This window comes from Tamandua tetradactyla, chromosome 8 (assembly GCF_023851605.1).
Source record: "Tamandua tetradactyla isolate mTamTet1 chromosome 8, mTamTet1.pri, whole genome shotgun sequence".
Lineage (NCBI taxonomy): Eukaryota > Metazoa > Chordata > Mammalia > Pilosa > Myrmecophagidae > Tamandua > Tamandua tetradactyla.
The window spans coordinates 88,934,293-88,941,382 of NC_135334.1; the positions used below are offsets into that span (position 1 = coordinate 88,934,293).

At 34.8% G+C, this 7,090-nt stretch overlaps 1 long non-coding RNA gene across 2 annotated transcripts in view; it reads left to right on the plus strand.

Annotated features, from left to right (window-relative positions):
* The window catches only part of LOC143644708 (uncharacterized), a 47,757-nt gene extending 40,959 nt beyond the window's left edge, over positions 1-6,798 (plus strand). For both annotated transcript variants that reach the window (XR_013156825.1, XR_013156826.1), the window contains exons 2-4: positions 4,653-4,725; positions 5,771-5,969; positions 6,656-6,798. This is a non-coding gene — a long non-coding RNA (uncharacterized LOC143644708). The remainder of the gene's footprint in view (positions 1-4,652; positions 4,726-5,770; positions 5,970-6,655) is intronic.
* Positions 6,799-7,090: the final 292 nt, after the last annotated feature.

Consider the following 7,090-nt stretch of genomic DNA (forward strand, 5'->3'; position numbering starts at 1 on the left):
TCTTTAAATGATTGATGGAATACATCGGTGAAGCCATCTGGTTGTGGTCATTGTTTTGGATGGAAGTTTTTTATTACTGATTCTGTCTTTTAACTTATATATATCTATTCAGATATTCTATTTCTCTTGTGGCGGTTTTTGTGGTTTGTGTGTTTCTGGGAATTTGTCCATTTCATCAAGGTTCTCTAATTTGTTAACATACGATTGTTCACAAGCCCTTTTATAAGCCTTTTATTTCTGTAACGTCAATAATAATGCCCCCATTTTCATTCCTGATCTTTGTAATGTGAGTCTTCCCTCTTTTTTCTTAATCAGTATAACTAAAGATTTGTTAATATTGTTACTGTTTTCAAAGAAACAACTTTTGGTTTTGCTAATTCTCTCTATTGTTTTTCTATTCTGTATTTCACCTGTCTCCACTTCAATCTTTATTACTTCATTCTGTCTGCTTGCCTTGGGCTTAGTTTGCTCTTCTTTTCTAGTTCCTTAATGTAGAAGTTTAAGTTATTGATTTGAGATCTTTCTTCTTTTTTTTAAATGTAGGCATTTACATTTAGAAATTCCTCTCTAAACACTGCTTTCATGGTAATCCATAAATTTTGGAATGTTTTATTTTTATTTTCTTGCATTTTATAATGCTTTCTAATTTTCCCTGTTATTTCTTCTTTAACCTATTGGTTGTTTGGGAGTCTGTTGTTTCATTTCCACATATTTGTGAATTTTCCAGATTTCCATCTATTACCAGCTTCTAAATTCATTCATTCTGGTCCAAGATGGCTTTTTGAATGCTTTCAATATTTATAAATTTATCAAGGCTTGTTTTGTCTATCTTGGAAGATGTTCTATAGGCACTTGAGAAGAATGTGTATTCTGCTGATGTTGGCTGAAGTGTTCCATGCATGTCTGTTAGATCTCATTAATATACAGTATTGTCCAAAATTTCCTTTTCTTTAGTCTAGTTGTTCTATTCATTATTGAAAATAGGATTTTAAGTCTCCAACTATTATTGTTGACCTATTTCCTGTTTCAATTTTGAAATTTTTTCTTCTTTTATCTTCTAAAAAGTTTTTTGTTTGTTTTTTGTTTCATTAGTCTTTTAAAAATTTCTGTCAGTTTTGTTTCAAACATTTTGGGGTTCTGTTGTTGGGTGCATATGTATTTACAATTGTTGCATCTCATCGATTGAGTAACTGTTTTATCATTAAATAATATCCTTCTTTGTTACTCATAATAATTTTTGTCTTCAAGTTTATTTGCCTGATATTTATATAGCCACTCCAGTTCTCTTTTGTCTACTGTTTGTATGTAGTATTTTTTTCCATCTTTTCATTACAAATCTACGTGTGTCTAGGTTCTAGAGTGAGTCTCTTGTAGAGAGCATATAGATGGATCAAATTGTTAATTCCATTCTGCTAATTTATGCCTTTTAATTGAGATGTTTAATCCATTTATGTTGCTTCCTATGAAATGGAACTCAAAGGATATGAAGGAATGATGAGAAAGAAAGAATGAAAGAAAGAATAAAAGACAAACAAAGATGGGTTCAGGGGGTCTGAAGCTCAGCGATAACAGACCAGAGACATCAGACAACTTTATTCTTAATTGGTTCCTGCTTATATACTGCAGGATTCACGTGACAAAGAGTATGCATGCACCTGGTGAGAATACAGAGTGCTTACTTAAGATGACCACAAAGAACCTGGGGCTAAGACAAAAAAACTTTCTCTCTTTCCCCCAGACTGTTCTCCATTAAACAAGTTACTATCTCCTCAATTTCTTGCTAGTACTTTGACACCAGCTGCTCCCAACAAATTCTGCAGGTCTTGTTTAAACCCTTGGCTCCTACACATTTACATTTAAAATAATTGATGATAAGAAAGGACTTACTTCTGAAATTTTGCTATTTGTTTTCCATGTCCTTTATCTTTTTTGTTAGTCAATTCTTCCATTTCTGTGTTAGATATTTTTCAGTTTACCATTTTAATACTCATCATTTTTTTACTGTATAAATTTTTAGTTATTTTCTTAGTGGTTGCCCTAGAGATTGCAACTAACATCTCAATTTATAAAATCTATTTTTAATTAATACTAACTTAATTTTAACAGTATATACAATCTTTTTCCTTATTCCTTAATGGGTATAGAATTTTTTGAGGTTATGAAAAAATTTTGGAATAGGAAGTGTTGATAGTTGCATGCCATTGTAAAAATAATTAATACCACTGAATTGTACCCTTAAAATGGTTAAAATGATATATTTTAGTTATATTTTCCACAGTAAAACTGCAAACAAACAAATAACTTTGCTCTTATATAGCTCTATCCCCTTCTTTAACGTTATTGTCACAAATTTCAATTTTATACATGTGTACCCATCAGCATAGACTTAGAATTGTTGTGTTATGTAGTTGCCTTTTAAATCAAACAGGTAAAAAGAGGTTACAAACCAAAGCTACATTAATGCTGACTTTTGTAAGTACATATGCAGCAGTTACTTCACTAGTGTCTTTACTTCATTTGAATTCCTGTCTAAGGCGCTTTCATTTCAGCCTGACGCTTTAGCATTTCTTGGAGGGCAAGAATGCTGGTAACAGATGGTCTCAGTTTTTATTTTTCTGGGAAAGCCTTAATTTCTCCTCCAATTTTGAAGGATAATTTTGCTGAATATAGAATTCTTGGTTGATAGCATTTTTTTCTTTCAGCAATTTGGGATACTACTGCATTCAGGCTTCAAGGGGTTCTTATGAGAAATCAACCCTTACTCTTATTGAGGATCCCTGGTATATTTCAAGTAATCTCTCTCTTGTGGTTTTCAGCAGCTTGATTATCACGTATCTCACCGTGAATCTCTTTTTTATCCTACTTGGTGTTCATTATATTTCTTAGATTGAAGATTCATATCTTTGATCAAATTCGGGAAGTTTTGAACACTTATTTCTTCAAATTTTTTTGGTCCCTTTCTTTCTCTACTCCGCCCCCCCACCCCCCACCCCTCCAGCACTCTCAATATGCACATATTGCTATGTCTGATGGTTTCCCCCCACCTCTTAGGTTCTGTTCCTATTTCTTCATTCTTTTTCCTTCTTCTCTTCATATTGTGTAATCTCAATTGACCTATCTTTTAAATTCATTACTTCTTTCTTCTGCCTGCTCAAATCTGCTGTTAAATCCCTTTAGTAAGTTTTTCACTTGTTAATGTACTTTACAACTTTGATTCCTTTTCATAATTTTTATAACTCTGTTCATATTCTCTTTGGGGAGACATTATTACCCTGGATCTTTCAGGGTTTTTTTTCTTTCTTTTTTGTACATGGTTTCCTTTAGCTCTTTGCACATATTTTAAAGGAAAGTTTCTATTGCTGCCATAACTTCTTGTTTCTTTGCATACTTTATCATTTCTCTGATGAAAACTGAAAATTATGAATATTATAATGTAACAAGTCTGGAAATCATATTCTTCCCCTCCCCATGGGTTGTTGCTGCTTATTGCAGTAGTAATTTTTTTTTTCATTTAGTGAATTTTCTAAATTAATTTTGTAAAGTCTGTGTTTTAGTTTCCTACACTGCTGAAGCAAATACCATACAAAGGGTTGGGCTAAACAATGGGAATTTATTCACTCATGGTTTTGAGGCTGTGAAAATGTCCCCAAGAAAGATACCACCATGGTGATGCTTCCCGGCACCCCCCACCCACCACCCCCTGACAAAAGACTGGCATTATGGGCCTGGCTGCTAGTAATCCTTGGTTCTTCTGTTACACGACAAAGCACATGTTGACAACTCCTCGTCTCTTCCAGGTCCCATTTCAGCTTCTTGCTTCCTGTGGCTTTTTCTTTCTACGTCTGAATTTTATTATGCTTGTATAAATTCCAGTAATAGCATGAAAACCCTGATTGAGGTGGATCACTCCTAAACTGAAGAAGCCTCATCAAAAAATCGTACTTAATAATGGGTTCACACAGACAGGAATGGATTAAATTTAAGAGCATGTTTCTCTGAGTACACACAGCTCCAAACCACCACAGTCAGCATTTTTTTGTCACATGGAGACACTGAAGTCTCTGTTCCATTAGTTTAATGGTAAGCTGGTGATTTAACAGAGATGTCCTTAAATGATTGGAACCCCCAAAATTAAATCTCTTGGTCTTTGTGGATAGGCTCTGGGTGCATGTTGAGGTATGCCTTCCACACTCTGTAGATAGTTGGCAATTATTTCTTAGCCTTCTCTTTCTGCTTGCACAAAGCCTAAAGGTCATCCAGAGGTGAGAGTCTGGAGCTTTCTCAGGTCTGTACTCAGTTCTGGGCACGTTCTCGGCCATCTAGATTCCCAGGAATATGTAGCAACTTTTCTAAGCCCATATTCTGCAAAGCATCTCATTCCCCAGCCATTCTTCCCAAGCTTTTGGCTTGTCTACTGTTTGCCCCAGCTGTTATCCTTTGCCCCAAGTAGATGCATTTGCCTTTAAATGTTTTTAAGCAAATGACACCTGGGTAGTTGCCGCAGCTTTGGGAGAGATTTGTAGTAGTGAAACAAAGACAAGGCCTTTGAGCTGATCCTTCAGAGAGTCACAAGATAGATAAAAAACAAAAAACAAACAAAAACCCCTGCAATTCTTTGAGATTAAGGTCCATTCTTACCCCTCTGGCACTAGGAACTTCTATGAGGAAATTGAGCTGCTGTGCTGAAGGTCACTGCCTAATCAGAGAGTGGGGAATTTGCCTAATGTAAGTTAAAACACCACAAATCTCTCTTACTAATATTGTCATTTAAAAAAATAAAGCATTTGCCTGGTTGTTGCAAACTTTTGATGAGTTTCCACAGTCCTTATAAAATTGATTCTGATGTTATTTACCAGCTTATTGATTGCTTTTTTTTAGTGGGATGAACCTTTGCGGTTTTCTGCTCCACTGTTTTCATTTATGTCTCACTGTTTAATTTTGTAACTCATTGAAAAGAGACATTTTTTTCTACTACTGAGATCATTAACATATTTTCCTAATTTATTCTTTGACAATTATGTTCTTCTAAAATATGGGTCTGTAATCCAGCAACATTTATTTTTGTGAAAAACGTGAAAAAGAAATTGTGGGCCTGAATATCGTTTCCCCGCCAAAGATACCTATGTCTCCATTACCAGAACCTGTGATTGTTCCTTTCTATGGCAAAAAGAACTTTTCAGACGTCATTAAATTAAAGATTTAGAGACGGGGAGATTATCCTGGATTATTTGAGTAGGCCTGATATAATCCAAGACTCCTTAGAAAAGGGAAACGGGATTAAAGTGAGGAGGAGGAAGGGGAGGAGATAGGATAGTGGAAGCAAAACATCAGAAGGAAGCAGGAAAGGGGCCATAAGACAAGGAATGCAAAAAAGTCAAAGATTCTTCCTTGAAGTCTCCAGAATGTAGCCCTGCCAACATCTTCATTTTAGACTTCTTATTTCCTGAACTGTAAGAATATAAATTTGTGTTAAGTCACTAAATTTGAGGTAATTTGTTATAGCAGCAATAGGAAACTAGTTTATATTTCTTAATGTTTTACCAAAGGAATACCCTATTATACCCAAAACCAAATACTGAAAAGTGTGCCCTTTTTCTTACTGATTGGAAATGCAAAATAAATTCCCATGGTACACAGAATTATATTTCTACACTCTCTATTCTCTCTCACTGTCCTATTTCCGTATCAAGCACCCACTTTCTGTTATTATAGCATTATGACAAGTTTTAATAGTAGTTAGAATACCCATCTTTGTAATTGTATGTTCCAGCCCAGGAAAGAAACCAAAGAACATGCAAGACAGAAGATACCCATGAGTTGACTCAGGGGTTACCGACCCGAGGCTGATTTTCTCCGGCGGAGGCTGGTTGGGAGATGAAAGTCTGACTCCGCCCAAAGCCCGAAGACTAAAAGCGCCAGAGGGAGACGTGCCCAGCATTGGCTGATAAAGTTTATCTCATGAGATTTGGGTATTAGGGGAAGGGGGTTTGAAATTTTTGACCTTCAACGTCTTTCCGGGTCATGTAGGTAGCTGTGTGACTTGCTCGCAAAATGAGGGTGGGGGCAGGGCCAGGACCTCGGTCCTTACTTTAAACTTATGATTATATTCTACATTTCCATTCATACATATGATTCCCAATTTAGTCAAGATTTTTTTTTGTCGTAACTTTCAAGAAAGTTTTAGAAGTATCTCCAAAAGATCTTGAAAATTTCTTGTAGTTTTCATGCATAATTTATAGTTTTATGTGCTGCTATAAACACAAAACCTTTATACTAAACCTTTTAATTTGGATATTGCTGATAAATAAAGAAACTATTATTTTTATGTATTGTCACATTTGGTAACCATAAGAAAATTCTTATTCATTCCACTAGTCTATTTACTTATGTTTGTATTTTCTAGATAGTTGATCATTTAATATGAAAAGATTAATTTTTGGTGAATTTCTTTCCAATTTTTAGAATTCATCTTGTCGATTATTGATTTTCTTGTCTTATTGATTAACAAGGATCTCCAGGATAATGTTGATCATATTTGCCAAAGAATGGGGTTTTGTTTTTGTTGTTGTTTTATTTTTCTTGCCCCCCCCCCCCCCCCCCCCAGCAAAGAAGCAGCTCTTGGCTTTATTGATCTTTTTATTTTCTTTTTTCGCAGGGGCAGACATCGGGAATGGACCCCGGGTCTCCAGTATGGCAGGCTAGAACTCTGCCCCTACACCACCATTGCCCACCATATCTACTTTTTTTTGTTTAATTCTCTGTTTTCCATTTATTAATTTCTGTCCTTGTCTATATTAAATTTCCTTGTTTGGGAAGGTTTATTTTATGTTTCCTTTTTTAACTCTTAAATTAAATGTGTAATTAATTTATTTCTTCTTTTTATGTTCTAAGATAGCATTTAGTATATATTTTCCTCTGCAGATATCTTTGGATCCATCTCACGTACTTGTCATTTAATACTTTCATTGTCATTTTGTGCCAAAACATTTAAAATTCCCATTTCGATTACTTTGTCTTTATTTTTTTTTAGAAAAAGCAGATAGAAAATTTATTAGGTTCACATGTGGAAGAATATATGGGCACTGGTACA